The sequence below is a fragment of the Xiphophorus hellerii genome, chromosome 22 (assembly GCF_003331165.1).
Source record: "Xiphophorus hellerii strain 12219 chromosome 22, Xiphophorus_hellerii-4.1, whole genome shotgun sequence".
Classification (NCBI taxonomy): Eukaryota; Metazoa; Chordata; class Actinopteri; order Cyprinodontiformes; family Poeciliidae; genus Xiphophorus; species Xiphophorus hellerii.
In genome coordinates this window covers 7397105-7414127 of record NC_045693.1, presented here as the reverse complement: position 1 = coordinate 7414127, position 17023 = coordinate 7397105, and the positions used below count along the sequence as shown (strand labels likewise).

Here is a 17023-nt window from a genome sequence, read left to right as displayed (position 1 = left end):
GTGTCAGTTGTATGGATAAGAATACCCAGTTGGCAAGCCCCCATTGACGGACTACCCAAGTGGCAAGTTCGGGTCCGGTACCCAAGTGGCAGTTTTCCCCATTGAGAGAAACACCGAGATGGCAACGATGCCCTCTGGTGGCAGAAACACGTTACTACAGCGAATCTTGCCACGAGGGAGCAAAATCCATGATTTTTGTGAAAAGTTTGTCCTGTTTGGGGGTCTCTCACGGGGAGACCGGGGGTCTTAAAAATCGGTAGGGTGGGTCACGGGGGTAACGAGGGATAACCGGATTTTTAGAGATTGACCCCGTAACCCTACGACCCAGGGTTAGACCTCCAGAATTTTTAGAAAAAGGCCCTTTTTTCCCCCCAAATGTACACTTTTTCGGCCCTCGCCCTAAATAGGGGGAGGGGAGGCCTGCCGCTTGGGTGTTCTGACCGGTGTTCCCTTGTGGCAAAGTGGCTTAGCTGGGTGTGCTAAGTGTCTGAGTGCTGGTGGTTCATAGGTACTACTCTGGAGGTCCATGGGGGTGGTTCATCTGTCCTCCATGCGGGGTTATGGTGCTCCATTCCTGGGTACTTGTGCTCCATGAGTCCCCCTGGTTCTCTGGAGGTCCAGGGGCTGTTTCATCCAGCCTCCATGCGGGGTTATGGTGCTCCATTCCTGGGTACTTGTGCTCCATGAGTCCCCCTGGTTCTCTGGAGGTCCAGGGGCTGTTTCATCCAGCCTCCATGCGGGGTTATGGTGCTCCATTCCTGGGTACTTGTGCTCCATGAGTCCCCCTGGTTGTCTGGAGGTCCAGGTACTTAAGCTCCATGAGTCCCCCTGGTTCTCTGGAGGTCCAGGGGCTGTTTCATCCAGCCTCCATGCGGGGTTATGGTGCTCCATTCCTGGGTACTTGAGCTCCATGAGTCCCCCTGGTTGTCTGGAGGTCCAGGGGCTGTTTCATCCAGCCTCCATGCGGGGTTATGGTGCTCCATTCCTGGGTACTTGTGCTCCATGATGTGCCCTGGTTCTCTGGAGGTCCAGGGGCTGTTTCATCCAGCCTCCATGCGCGGTTATGGTGCTTCATTCCTGGGTACTTGTGCTCCATGATGTGCCCTGGTTCTCTGGAGGTCCAGGGGCTGTTTCATCCAGCCTCCATGCGGGGTTATGGTGCTCCATTCCTGGGTACTTGTGCTCCATGAGTCCCCCTGGTTGTCTGGAGGTCCAGGTACTTAAGCTCCATGAGTCCCCCTGGTTCTCTGGAGGTCCAGGGGCTGTTTCATCCAGCCTCCATGCGGGGTTATGGTGCTCCATTCCTGGGTACTTGAGCTCCATGAGTCCCCCTGGTTGTCTGGAGGTCCAGGGGCTGTTTCATCCAGCCTCCATGCGGGGTTATGGTGCTCCATTCCTGGGTACTTGTGCTCCATGATGTGCCCTGGTTCTCTGGAGGTCCAGGGGCTGTTTCATCCAGCCTCCATGCGGGGTTAGGGTTTAAGGAAAATTTGGGGAGGTGTGATAAATTGATCTCAGATACAACAGGCACTCCCAATTTCAAATACAAAAAAAAAAGAAGAGTTGCTTAAATGACCCAACATGCCAAAAAAAGAGAGAAAGAAAAGGGGCTGAAAGACTTGAAGAGAAAGCCTCCAGATAGTGTATTTCTGATCTTGGAAACGATTTAGGAGAAAGTCTGTGTTAAAGCGTAAAAAAATGATATCTAAAAATGTTTGAAACATTTTAAAAAATAAAATTAGCCTCAGTTGTAAACAATTTGAATGTTACATAAGACCACTGAAAAAAATTTCAATACAGAAATGAATGAATTGAGGGATTAATGAAAAGTATCTTTAATAGCCATTTAAAGGCTGTTATTTTCATATAGTACATTTTACAAATGAGCCTTAATGAAATGCATATTTTAATCCGACTGTAGTTTCACATGCAAGAGTTTTCTGTTTTTGCAAGGTTTCTTGCAGAGAGGAAAGTCCTACTGCCATGGTGATTCTGTTCTTATTCATCTTTCCTTTTTGGAGTCTAATTTCACTTTTGCTTGTTTTCTGTCTCCCACTGAGCAAACTTCGAGGTACTGTTCTGATGTCATTCTCATCATTGATCTGATTCACCTGCTCCAGGAGCTGTATTGTGCTTAAAAAGCGTCAAATTGTAAATCTTTTGTCTGTTTATATTTGACAGTTTGACTTCTGAGACCCATGGTATTGTTTTGAGCTGTCATGCTATCACTTGAATCATTGCTTAAAACTTAAGCATCAGTTTTGAGATATTACTTTCTTTATGATCTGAATATACGCTCCAGCAGAAAGACACAAACAGAACAAAAGTTTATCTTTTTTATCTAATAATTTACCAGTCATTGCCATAAATATGCTGCAATATATTTTTCCAACCTAAGATTCTCTATTTGCCTTCTTTTCAGTAGCTATAATATTTTGTATGCTGTTCAGTAATAAACCTCTTATGATTTTGAAAACTTCTCTTTTCTTACTTTCGGGGACATGATAAGAGATTTGAATAAACTCTTTGATTCACATTGTTAGTCCAAGTTAAGCTGACACTTAAAGCAGAACTGAAATCTCAAATACATTCTACAGTTAAACATCATGCCAGCTTAAAATGATTAAACTAGCTAAAAGCAGAATTTAGAAATAAAATATTATATATAACTTTTTAATGCTTCATGTTATCGTTGATAATTTGGGCCTCATGTAATTTTCAAACCTTTGCTTGATGGTAAACTACTTTTTTCCTCCTTTTTTTACCCTTTGAACCAGAACCAGTGTGTGCTCTGTAGCAGGTTTAAACACATGGTTTGCTTTGCATCATTGTAAAGGAGGATTTGAATCAATAAAAACCCAATTTACATCACAGTTCTCATAAGAGTCTCATGTGAGTAAGTGTACTTTTGGTTGAATTTGTTATGTCATAGTTGTAGCTTTTTAAAGGAAGTAGACTGATAGCATGTTATGTAATTAGGTGAGTTATTCAAAGCAACAACCATATGAATTTCCCATAAGTAATAAAATAGTTCATTATGGCCCATATATATCATAAAGAAGGCTTTGCCTTCATTAATTAACATCCAAACAGACATTCTTTTTACGTGTTTTTAATTTGTAAACACACACACACCAGCGGTAGTCTTAGTTTGTTGCACTCTACAGTTTTTTATTTTTCTGCCTGTAAACTTCACATTTTTGCAACCAGTAAGCATTAATACTTGCACATAGGACTTAAAATATGTCAAACATTTACCATCATCTAAATTACGCATTTTCACACTTTCGTCCTGCATTGACCAATCATCCACTCTTCTCAGTTCTCGGCCTTCAGAAGGTATTTTTTTCTCTCTTTCCATGCCTCATCAGGCCCTATAGCAGAGGGCAGACAGTAGCTAATAATAGGTATTGACTGGTTCAACGTGGGATGAGCAAGGTTCAACCATTGGATCTCCAAATACGCCCGGGGGTCACTCACACAGCAAACACGTCTCTCCGGACCTGACTGAAAGAGAAGGCATTTTAAACTTTCATGACTTCTCTGAAATCGCGGCTGTTTCGCCTTTCAGGCCTTAACTCTTTGTACTCAAAGTGCTCTGCTCGATCAATATCCGAGGAGAGGGAAGAGCGGAGAAGAGGAGAGGATGGAGAAGAGAGGGAAGGAGAGCGACGGGATAAAATCCAGATGTCTTTATTTCACTGGCTAAAACTGAAATGCGCAGCGCACATGTGGGCCTGTTTTTGCAGTCACTCAAGCTGTGAGCTGTGTGTGTATGGTCACAAACACACACCAATGGTCCTTTGGATGCAGCAGGCCGAATCACACACATACAAAGTGGATAGCGTTAAAATGGTCATTTTGAGAGAGGATGTTTACTCTAAAATCATGAAAGGAACATTTAAAGGATGCATTTAGTTTATAAATCAACTTCTCAGTTATTTCTACTGGTCACTTTCTTCATTATATAAAGTGAAGTTACAGCGTTGATACTGTTTGTCAACCCAAGGCTGGAAATGGATACGGGATGTCTTAGTTTTTACCGTAAAACACAGTCTATACTTAATGGTTACCCTAGTGAAGATGTGAAAAACTAATATATTTTTTTGCATTACCCTAATGTTATAGTCCTAATAAAATTGCATATAACAATACATTTAAATTATAATTTCTAGGTCATTTTATTTTGTAGGAAAGGGATGTTCAACTGCAGGCCTGATAGCTGATGTCCTGCAACTTCTAGACATGTCTCTGCTTCAACACACCCGAGTTTCCTAAGGAGGTCTTTAGCAGGACTCTGGATAACTTGACTGCACACTGAAGAGGCAATCCATCCATTTCATTCAGGTCTACTGGACCAGGGATGAATCTAAAAGCCACAGAAAGCCAGAGGTGAACACCCACTTCTGAGCTGATTTGGATCCTTTTCCTCCTGAAAGACTTATTGAAACTCTGTTTTCACTTTTGTTTGCTGGAATCTAACAGTATTTCATTTAAAATCTCCTTGATTCCAATCCTTGGACATTTCCTGAAGCCGTTGGACATTCATTCAGACCAGCTTGAAGAATTGATTCAGTTATATTTATTTCAAAGGAATTGGTAAGGGTACCTGTAATGTAATAGTGAGTATTTCTTGGAATGATTTTTCTTTCAAGCTTATCAATTTTATGCAATATAAAAGTAGATTTTGCTGAACTTTTGGACAATATTCTAGTAAAATTTTAAAAAAAAGAATTTATTATTCTTATGCACACCTTTTTATAAGAGTGAAATGTTCACACATTATTTAATAATTTTGGGGATTGATTTGATCAGCCTGAAAAGTGTCTCATTAAAAAAAATTTTTTTAAAGACTGAAGGAATTTTTTTTTCATAACAGGACCAATAACCTGCTTCAGTACATAAGTTTAAAAAGTAAAAAGTATACATTTGTTTTTAAGAGCCCACTTTTCACTGAAACAAAAAATGTGAAATGGGATATGATTATTTTTATCTAAAGCAGCAGGTGCACAGAACAACAGAGAAAGAATTTGGACAAACCAGCTGAGCCGCTGTGATTGGCCCCCGGCTGTCATGGAGACGATGAACAACCTCTGCGCTAACAGCACAAGGCTCTGTTTCGATTTCTGAAGCCCCATTTCTATTTTAAAATGGTTCCCAGTTAGCTGAGTCACACGAGTCTCAGAACCGTTCCGTTGACTTTCCAGGGTGAAATAAACTGCAGGAACTTTGAAGAAAATTCCACATAGATGTGCACAATGCAGGGCATGTACATTTTGAGCATGTGTGAATATGTAATGCCTTCAGGTAGAGAGAGGTTTCCCCAAAATGTGATTGCAGCTGCTGCAGAGAGAGCACTTAATACCCAATGCATTGGCACACAGGGGAGGATGTGTGTGTAAAGGGTACTGCAGCTGTGCCCTCTGCACATTTATAGAGTGAAGGAAAGTAATATTCTAACACAAAGTAAAAAACTAGACCAAGAAAGCTACTCAGTGGCACTCCAGCAATCAGCTGCTCCATTCTCATGTGAAACGTCTTAGGTGTTTTTGGCTGTGTGCTAATTACATGTTTATAGTAATTTTTTTAGTTTTTGCAAAAAAATAATCTCAGGCTTGTTACAAATATATCACCTCTTTACTCAGTAAGATGATACATTTATATTATTCATTCCATCCACACTGTACAGACAACAGCTGTAAGCACAGATTGAAGAAAATGGGGCTAAAGGAGTAAAATTATTTACCACTGATTATTATAGATAGTGAAGACTAAAGCTTTAGGAATGACATTTGTAATATTTCAAATGAGCTTATGCATGTATTCCAGGGAGCTACAAAGTGATAATTTGCTGGAGTTCATATGGGTTTGCTCTATTTTGAGAAATCTAGATCTAGATGGGAACAAAATTCAGTTTGATTGGGTCAAAGGGGCCCTGCTATTATAATCCTAGTTAAGTGGATTGCCTCCTCGCTATAAGCTCCGATCACATGACATCCTTTCAGATGCATCATTGTTGTAAGCCACTTCACATAACTTGTGCTAAAAAGTGATATTAAATGTGTCATTGCAGAACACTGAATATTGCAAATTAATGTTTTATATTTTTATTTTTTTACTTGTTTTAACCTTTGTTGAGAAGTTGTAATCATATAATCAAATATGTCTAAAAATTGTAACAATTTCAGTTTTCTGTTTAAATTCTTCACATCACAGCATGTGTGTGCGTGTAGGAGTGTGTGTGCACGCTGCTTATATCAAGAGTTTGATTTTGGCCACTGGTCAACTCTGTATAGTTGCAGTTTTTTATACTGTATAAATAAAAAAAAGGTCATGGCATATAAACTTACTTGTTTAATGTTACATGATCCAGATTAGACAGACGTTCAAAGTTTTCAGTGGTTAAAAGAGTTTGAAGTTTGATGTTTGTTTGTTCTGCATAATTTCTTTGCTTGTAACAGCAGCAAAGGGCTGAAGGACTGAGAAGAAGTCAGCCATTGTTATCTTTTTACAAACTGCTAAGTGAACTCTGAAGTAAGACAGACTTTTTAACTGTTGAACTTTACATTAAAAACATGCTTGAAACTTTCACAACTGTCAATTGCACTTCTTTTAAAGTACATTCAACTGTTAACGTAATGAAAATATTTAAATAAATCAACTAGCAACCGGATAAACTCATACTTAGTACAAACTTTTGAGAGTGCACATTTGCATGTTATATTGAATTGTTACGGTATCTATTATTAGATCTCAACTAAAAGGTTTAAGAAAAACTTTCCGTGGTGAAGCACTCATGAAATGGGTCCTATTTTAGTCCATTCCCAGTACAGTGTCATGTCTAATATAACACTTGAACATCTGGATAAATTTTACAGTATGCTGAAATCTCAGGACCCTGTGATGGACTTGCACTCTTTTCTTGCCCACTGGTTGCTGGAGGTAGGCACCGGCTCCCCAAGTATAGAATATTGTTGGAAAAATGAAAACTCAGGCTTGAGGCACAAAAAATAATGGCCTCATTTTTATTTTTGACATGTTAATGTTGGCAATTTATACCTATATTTCAACATTTATAAGCCACTGCTTACATTTTATGACAGTATACAATAAATACCAAAGTTGCCTGCACAAAAAAACCTAAACATGGAAATAAAATCCTGCATATGTGGGGTGCTTTTAATGTGTCTGCAGAGGCCCTCCTGCACCTACTGCCTCTGTGACATACGCTCACACCACACAGTGGGATTCTACAAATCAAATTTCTCTGTATGTGAGTAATGCTGTTTAATTTATTTATAAGGCATTGTTTGAGTGTGCTAAGCTTCAGACTGTTGGTCACTTTGGCAACTGACAGCTCTGATACAAAGGACTGTTTACACAGATAAGTATAGCCAAAATGTATGTCAATGAGTTATCACTTGACTACAAAGTCCTGAGAAAAATAATGCATATTTTTTTCAAAATAATATAAAAAGTAGCATTCCACATATGTTTTGTGGAATTACCGTAGTAACCCGATACTGGCTGGTAAGCGCAATGTCTCCCCTTTCAAAAACTGTTGGGATTTTTCACATTTTTCAAGGTACTGCAAATTTGGCTGAATCGTCGGCCCTACGTTTGGTCTGGAAGGGCTAAAATCAGATGGAAGCTGCCGCTCTCATTAGCTAGTTTGTGAAATGGGTTATGGTTGTTCTTTCAGATGTTGCAAAAATATTCGTTTTAATCAAAAAGAGGAGACATACGTTTACAATTAGGGTGCAAACCTCCAGTAGTGATGGGATCAGCATTCTCACTTAAAACTCAAAATAAAAGATACAATGATGGCACATTACTTGGCATACAAAAATAAGCACATTCATTAGTATTGCAAAATGAGCATGCTCTGGTCATTGATGTTTTAGGCTGTCATTAATAGGCTGAAAACTAACCACCTGTTGAGCTCTTGGCTGGAAAAAGACCAGATATACATGTATGCACATGAGGAGCCTTCAAAGGATCTTTGGTTTCTAGAACTGTGTTCTTCTGGACTAAGATGTCCTGTGTTTCTTCTGTCACACCTAATTCTCCAGTGTGGGGGTCACTGCCACAAGTTCTCTCTTGAGCTCTTACCTAATTCCTTGACATTTCTCTTGTTCTTGATGTTTTGATTGTTTGAGGTGGCCCCACTGATCACTACGGCTGTGCTCTGCTGCTTATCAATGATTGTAATGTCTGGTGCTTAGCCATTACAATTTTGTTGGTTTGTTTTGGGAAACAAAACACAGGATGCAAGCTTTATTGTTTTCCACTACCTTGGGAGGTGATTCCCATGTTGACATAGGTGTCTCCAGCTTGTATTTCAAACAAATGTTTCTGCTACACTGCCTGTTTGGCTGTGGCCTTCCATGTATTTCCTTCCCACCAATATCTGCAGTGAGATTGCTTTTGGGGTCTCTATGCACAGCCTGCATCTAGGATATTCCCAGCTCTGGTAGATCTAGGTTTCTATCGCTTTGGTGCCAAGGTCTGTCATTCAGTCTTACCCTCTCTAGCTATTTGTAGGTTCATATGGTATTCATCTGTGCTCATATATATAAAAATACAATACCGTATATTAATATATAAGGATGCACACAGCAAACTTGTCAAGCAGGAATTGACAGAACTTTTTTTTAACTAGTTTTCTTCTTGCCACAGCGAATGGATACCTTTCTAAGGTACTGGTCATAAAAGTGTCTGGTGCTGAGTTTAAAGGATCATTAGCAACAAAAATCCACATTTCCAAATATTTTAATGTTCAGCCTTGAGATGTTGGAATTAGCCATCTTCATATTCATTCTTCCGCTGCCCGGTCCTTGCCCCGAACCACTAATCTGCTCCAGATACGCTTTCTTTAACTCTCAGACACGCATATACACACACAGCGTGGGCGCTGACAGTCCCTTGAACTGTTGACAATAAGTTGATGGGCTAAAGCCTCCAGTAAACATCTCTGGTGCCACTTCTACCCAGATGGAGCTACTTGGAAAGCACACACACATGCACGCACTTTCCAGCTCTGAGTTTCATTAGTCAGAGTGTTTATGTCTACATTCATGTGGCCTGCTGGCGAAACCTCACCGCTGCACTGCCCTCCTGGGCTGCCTCTGCTAGAGGAGAAATTAAAGACACACACAGAGTGACCACACTTACTGCCTGTGTTTCATGTAGCTTCAGCTTGCTGGCGTGCGTGTGTCTGTGTATGTGTTCTGAGTGGCCCCAGTCACCTTTGATGTTAAAACGCACAGTACATGCTGTTCTCATTTGTGATCCCACTCTTCTTACAGCTTTGACACCGTCGTCCAGCAGCCCCAGGGCAGATGGCACCAGGATCTGTGTTTGTATGTGTGTTTTTGTATGTGCACAATCATATGACCATGTGTGCTTTCAGTATAGCGAGGAAAGCGTTGACCTACAGGTCACCGGCCTGAGACAGGCTTAATTTTGAGCAATTAATCTCCTTCAGACAGGAGAGGCCGGATGACTATAAAAAACCTTCAAATACCATGTTCCCAATACACACTCAATCACAGCGGCTGATGATGACAGGCGTCAGGCCAGTGTGTATGTGTGATTGTGTGTTAATCTGAGATGTGAATATGAGGAGATTAGATGGACCCAGGGATTAAAATCTGGCCTTTACCTCAGAGGATCCTTTCCGGCAGGGACATCCTGATGGACGCTCAGCTGCCCACACGCACACACGCATCCACATGTAGTACTTGAAAGGTATGCAAAAGAAAAAAAAAAACATTTAGATTAAATCACACAAATTAGAAACCTGAGAAAGCCCATTAGAAGTGTCTCTAGCAGAGCAGAAGAATGAGAGGCAGATGGAAGACTTCAAATGTTGGATTAGAGGAAGGTGAAAACATAACGTGACGAAAATGTGTTTTTGAATTTTTGATTTTATTAAACAAGGGCTTTAAGGCTTCAGTCTTTGTGTAATCAATTTAAACAAAGACTGTTTGGGTTACTAAGAAAAATGATTTTTTTCTCCAAATAATATTCAAACTGAATATTATTTAATAATATTGAATAATATTATTGAATATGCTCTGTGAAGACGGCTCATGCTTCACAAAGAAAGTTTCAACATTAAATATGATCAAAAAAGACAAAAAAACAACTTATATTATGCAAAAGACAAAGAATGCTTCTCTACAGCTTGCATAATTGTCTCAAAAATAACTAAACCAGATGTTTACCGTGACTTACAATGGATAAAGTCAGTCTTGCAGCATAGAAAATACCTTTTCTTATCCCTGTTTAGATCAAATCAGCCTGACATGATATGGGAGCAACTGCCACTGTGTTTACCTGTCCAGCCAAACAGTAAGATATTCAAAAAGTGTAGTGAGTTATTGTTTGAAATACCTAGTATTTGTTGATAAAAGGCAATAATATTGAGAAGTGCAGCGTCATTACTATGTGGTCTGTGTAATCGCTGGTAAATCTTTCTCTTGTTGTCATTCTCTTTCTTCCTGCTCATCAGACCTGAGAGTCTTTCTGTCCTTCAATTCAAATGGAAGGACAACATCTTTAATTTCAAACAATGAAAGATATTTTATATATTTGTGGGTTAAAAACACATTGATAAACAAACTGACAACAAATGTTTCATATATAAATTTAAGAACATTGCTAAGTTGTAGTAACAAGTACTGTTATGTAATTTCCGGCAAATAGAAAATGTGAATGTGCCACTTACTTATTGATAATAGCACAACAACAGATTTTGACAATCACCTAACTAGGATTGAGATTGAAAAAAAAAACAATTAGAAAACATTAAACTTGGTGTTTTGGTGACAAACACACCTCTGGGATACATAAGTTAACAAATGCATACTAATATGTCTTTTCTCTTTGCATGGTATTAATGTGTGTGTGGGGGTGATTGCGTGTGTGTGATTGTGTGTGTCCACTCAATTTTGTGCTGGGTTACATGAGGAGACAGGGAGCATGTTGGAGCTGACAAGGCCTGTAGGGTCAACATCAAGCCAAATCAACTGCACTTGGGATCAACCATTGCTCCAGCTCTGTCAAATTAGGGCATTACGCCAAAACACACATACACAAACACACACACGGACCCGCACGCACAAACAGCTGTCAGGCACACACTCGTGACTGCCCACTGCCCCGGAAACATCAGAGCACATCTCTGCCCTGAGGTGAGAGTTGCAGCTTGCGTGGGTGTGTGTGTGTGTGTGTGTGTGTTGGTGGGCAGTCACAGGGTCTGTGCGGTGAATACTGGCACACTGAAGCTAAGTTGCAAGAGATTTGTTTTGGTTTGTGATTGTGTGTTTGATGACATTTTTTGCTGTGCTTCGTGATGTTTGAACTAAATGTGTGTAAGAATTTTTCACCTGGTGTCATATTTGTGTATGTATGTGAATAATGCAGATGTTAAGGTGTGTGTCCATTCCATGTGTGGTCATATCAATGTATGTGTTTGTACCGTGTGAGTTCAGATACATTGTGTGTGTGTAGGGGTGTGGGGGTGTGGGGGTGTGTGTGTGTGTGTGTGGGTGGGGGTGGGTGTGTGTGTGCGTGCGCGGGTGTGTGTGGGCGTGTGGGTGCACATGCGTGTGTGTGTGTTATGCCCCAGGGGTGTCATCAGCAGGGCAGTAATTGGGCATCTGTGCGTAGTCCAGTGGAAGCTAGCCGGTTAACTGGGCTAACTGGGCCAACTCTCTCATAGTTGTTGCCAGCTGTGCCACTGGATGCCCACTCTGCACTTTATAAGCATCATCATTATTTCAGCTTCACACACTCTACCCTGACTGGGCACCATGATCGCTTCATCTCCACCTCTCATCCCTCTCTGCAACACAGGGAGTGCTGACAGTGTGAGAATGTTATCATATCTTCAGTGAAGAAAAGATAGTCCTTTCATTTCTGCTTGATGTTGAAAAGTTCTACCTTGTCAAAGTAGTTTTAGTCAGCTGCAAATAGCTTCTCCATACTATGGTAAAGAATTTGACATTGTCTATGTTAAAGAGTTACAAGTTATGTTAACAAGCGCAAAATTCATGTGACTGAAATGTCCCTAGATGACTGACCATATCAAAATGCAGCACTGACAGTGTTGTTGCATGTAATTGTGCTTACCAAGATGTTCAAAGCTCCAGCTAAAGTATTGTAAAAAATATTCTTCTTCTGTTTGAGATGTTAAAGTTTTAAGACTAAGAGTGTATAATAAAAAATGAGCTACCAGTATTTGTTTTTTTATTTCTGCTAGTCAAAGGTATAGAAAGGCATCAAGAAAGGTATAGTTACATTCATAGATGCAAATTTGTTGGGGGTTTTTTAAACAGTTTTGAGTTTAGTTGTTTAACCAAAATGAAAAAAAATTGTAAAAATAACATGCAGTCATAAAACAACAAAGTTACAGGTTTTTACTAAGGTCTCTGGAAGCCTGCGTATGTGTGTGTTTGTCACTGATGTCCGGCAGCCAGCCCCCTATGACAGATCAGGGCATTCAGGCCAGTGACATTCCTCCAGAGCCCCAGATGCATCATGGGCCAGTGGTGTGAAAAATGCTGGTCGGCCTGATCCACTCAGCCGCAGATGAATGGAGCGCTCAGTGCACTCACCCATAGATGAATGGAGTGATCTGTCTTGTCAGTGGAGGTCGACCGAGAGGTTACAGTATCCAGAGTATACCTGTGTGTGTTTGTGTGTGGGGGTGGGTGTGTGTGTGTGTCTGTGCGTATCTTTGCTGACTTGGGCAACAAACATACATGTACACCATTTGGAGACATAGAGAGGAACACATCTACACAGAGACATATCTCTCTTGTTTGTGTTCTGCTTGTTTTCTCTTGCTTGGTTGTGACTCAATAATAAAACTCTGATATAGTCCTCATTACCTAATTTTATTAGGTAATGATTTACACCTATTATTTTATCTGTATCCATAGTTCTCGAACTGTGGTAAAATGACCTGCCTTTAGTGGTATTACTTGCAAAGCACAGCTAAGCTAAAAAAAATGTGTACCCCTAACAGATTTACATTTATAATTATATTCACTCCATTAAGACGTGGGTATCGCTCAAATTATATTAAGATGTAAGTAATAGTAATAGAAGTAATAGTCTATGAAATCTTTGTTGGTGTTACAACAATCAAGTTTTTATAATCACTGGCCATCTTTTTGCATGGTTGCATGGCTTTTCATGATTTCTCTTATGACCTTTTGATATTTGAGATTTGAAAGTTTTCTTGCCATCAACCTAATCTTCATTAACTCCACAGATTTTTTTCACATGAAAGTCAGAATTTTGGCTGTGACAAAATGTAAATACTTTTACAAAACGTAAATACTTTTACTTTTTGGACCAACATTGGCTCTAATCCAGCTGATGATGGTCAATTCAAAAATTTACTTTACTTCATTAGGTTCTTTGAATACACTGATGTTAAAAAAGACTAAATGAATGGGTTTCATAATTTGAATAGCATTATTTTGAAACTTCCAATATATGTATTTAAAAATTTATACATATACTGTATATATGACCCCACAAGGTAAGAAGATACCTGTATGTGGGCTCGCAAATCTAATGCAAGCAGTTTCTAATGAAAACACTGGGTAACGATTCATTTTTACAAAAACATACATTTCAGCTGCAGATATACTGTATCTTATTGCATCAATTATATATATTAATCACCATTGCAGATAACATGTATCAAAATGGAAATAAGCACATAAAACGGTGCCTTTTGATCCTAAGTTTGTCCCACACACTTGCAGGCATTCACATCCAGAACAGGCAGCCCATCTCCTCAGCCATCAGCCCAGAGCTCAGCGCCCCGAGCTGTGCCTCTGACACGTCTATATGTTTTTCCTGCTGACCTTTTGTCGTCCTTTCTGCCACAGCCCATAAAGCATAAGCTGATATATGAAGGCAATTTTTAGCGGTGCCACTTGTATCTGAGTGATTGCGTACATTTTACATTTGGGGCGCCTGCCACCTTGCCACCACACCTCTTTCAGATCTCTCTATTTGGAAAGCGGACAATCTGGGGATGGGGTTGCAAAAAAGGGTCCAGAAGGGATGAAAGGATCAGTGAATGCGATGCCAAATACACACATCTGTCTACTCCTAGGGCAAACAGTCTGTTGTTTGATAGACCTATACAGGCAGGCAACAATTGAAGAACCCTCATGAAACAAAAAGGAAAGGAGAATATTCAACAAAAAAAAAGAAAAATCAAATTAACTTTGTTGCTTTGAGTTTGTTTCCTAATTCAACATTTGCATAATTGTTTTTCATGGTACAGTAGGTTGTTCTTTAAAAAATAAATAAAATTATTTTGATTGTCTAACTTGGTTTGATTAACAAGTGCACAAATTAAAACATTTTTGAGTACATATGTATGTATGGATATATATGTTTATTAGTTTTGGGCTTTTTCTGTTTCATCTTGAATTCCAGGCAGAATAGATGCTGAATCTCAATTGGACATTCCACGGGAAATACAATAAAGTTTATTTTAAAAAATCAGATTTTCTTTGAGATTTGACTAAAATGTTAGATGAAAACATGAGAAAATGTTTTAAGTCTTGCAAAAAAATTTTCCACTTTCAAACTTTCTGATTTACTTTGTATTACAATGAGTTAACATTTTCCCTTTTTTGAGCAACATTTTTTATTTAACATGTCTGTGTGTTTCCTAATGTTTTTAATATAAATAAAAGGGTCATTTTGATTAGTATTACATCATATTTCTTTGCAATACTGACACACAGGCTTGTTAGCATTTTAACTGTTGTTTGAATAGGTGACAACTTGCCCCTTTAGGCTCTTATCACACCAGCAGAATGAGCTCATTAGCTTGTTAGCATGGATTTGTGCTAAGGGGGTTGTATGGCATGATATGTTGTTAACCGTAGCCATCAATTAGGAGTATGTGGTACATTAGCTTGAATTTTAGAAGAAAGCATTTGCATGTTTAAAGCACTGACACTCATTTCCAATTATATCAAGATGCATATGTGTGGGCTTGTGTTGAGGTCAGGGTGAGGTGTCATCTTTTCAATGATATGCCTAAAACAGAATAATATAAAAAACGAAAAAGAAAAATCTTGCCTTTAAGTAGGAAAACAGTTTTTTTGCCCCCTTTTTTATTTTTCTTGCTCTGTTTTATTTACACATGCAGCTACAAGTAGATCTATTTGTCTTTACTATATCCTTTTCAATTGTACAATTTTGACCCCAACCCACGGATCAACAAACTGAAATGATTTTTTTTTTAACTATGAGATGCATGAATACAAACACTGGCTCAGTTAATTAAAATGAGGCTTCAGAAATAGTTTAAAAAAAAAAAAAAAACTATTTTCAGTTATATTTGCATTTGTATTATAAGTTCATGCAACATGACTGTTTTCCTTTTGCAGTTTGTCTTTGCTTCTCACTAATATCTTCACGGATCAAAGGCTTTTCCTCCTCGAAGCATTGTGTGCCTCCCAGGACCACAATAGAACAAGTTTTGCACTATTGCCAAATTTGTAGAGAAGGGAATTAGCTATTCCAAGACTTATTTGACATCAAAAAGGGGGAAGTTCCACTGAGGGCACAGATAAAAGAGGTGGCCCACCCTGACCAGTAGCTACTTAAAATATAAAATTTGTGTTTCCATTTTACACATCAAAGCCTGGGTAATGCAACTGAGGCAAAAGAGAACACTTTCAGCTTATCATTACAAGGATAAAGCAATAGCATTGCGGAGCAACCGGAAGGTATTTACACCCCTTCTTGTCTTTTCCACGTTCTTGTGATAACAGGCATATCCTAAAGTATAGTTATCATTAAAAAAAACATGGACTATTTTGACGAATTGAAAATTTATTAAATGATAAAAATGTGACCATGTGACATAACATAGACAGAATTAGTTACTCCAGTTGAAGTACCTTTGGTAGTAATTACAGCCTCAAGACTTCTTGGGATGACTAAAATATCCACACACCTGTTTTTAGTAAGGTTGCTTGGGCAGTGTTAGTAAATACCCACTTTGAGTCTGTAACAGATGTTGAAATGGACTATGGAAGCCCCTCTTTTGTTAGCTTGACTGCAACTTGTCAGTCATTGTCAGGTTAGAAGATTATTCTCTGCCTTGGTCTGAGCATTAAGGAGCAAATTTTCTTGAAGATTTTCTCTATATCTGGTTGCTCTCACCAGAAACAGTGTGTGAACTAGTTGTGCAAACTCTGCTCCAGAAAGACATACCTCCTTCATGATGCTGCCAACGCCATGCCTCTAACTATGAGCCAGATAGTTTGCAGTAAATATGTTTCTTCAAACATGAAGCTTGAAGTTCAGGCCATAAAGTTCAATACTGACTTCACCAGTCCAAGAACTGTTCAGACAGTCTTTAGGATGTGTTTTGACAAAATTCAAACAGACTCACATCTGCTGTTCAGAGGTGAGTGACTTCTGTCTTTCAGTTTCCCTAAAGGCCTTGTTGGTGAGGTGTATTAGTAATGGTTGACTTTCAGGAGGGTTTTTGTATTCACCTGAGGGATCTTTGGAGCGATGTCTATGACCGTTGGGTTTTTGGTCACCTTTCCAACCAAGACACTTCTTCTCAGATTGAGGCGATGCCTACAAACTAGTAGGCAGCCACTGCGAGTTGTTGTCATCGTTTCAAACATGGTCTTTTAAACAATACGTATTCTCTAATCATTTGAGTGATGTATTTTAGCTGCACTTCGCATTGAATGCATTGCTTTCCTTCCTCATTCCTTATAAATTGTAAGTGCATCAAAATAATTAGAGATGTTTCATAAAGGATTTTGCATAATTGCTGATATAAGTCTATCCTTTATCAAATGTTTTAATTTGTTCTTTAATTTTAACACAGAACCACTTGAAGAATATAGAAAATGTCAACTTTTCACATTCAGTTTAACACAAAAAAATAAACAGTGAAATAACACTCATAATACTTGCATTTATGTTATTAAATGTATGCCCTTTTTTT

The 17023-nt window shown here is 39.0% G+C and overlaps 1 long non-coding RNA gene across 1 annotated transcript in view; it reads right to left on the bottom strand.

Moving 5' to 3' along the window:
- LOC116713862 (uncharacterized) overlaps nucleotides 1-17023 on the bottom strand; it is a 107716-nt gene that overhangs the window by 29851 nt on the left and 60842 nt on the right. The window contains exon 4 of the long non-coding RNA XR_004337927.1: nucleotides 9665-9742. This is a non-coding gene — a long non-coding RNA (uncharacterized LOC116713862). The remainder of the gene's footprint in view (nucleotides 1-9664; nucleotides 9743-17023) is intronic.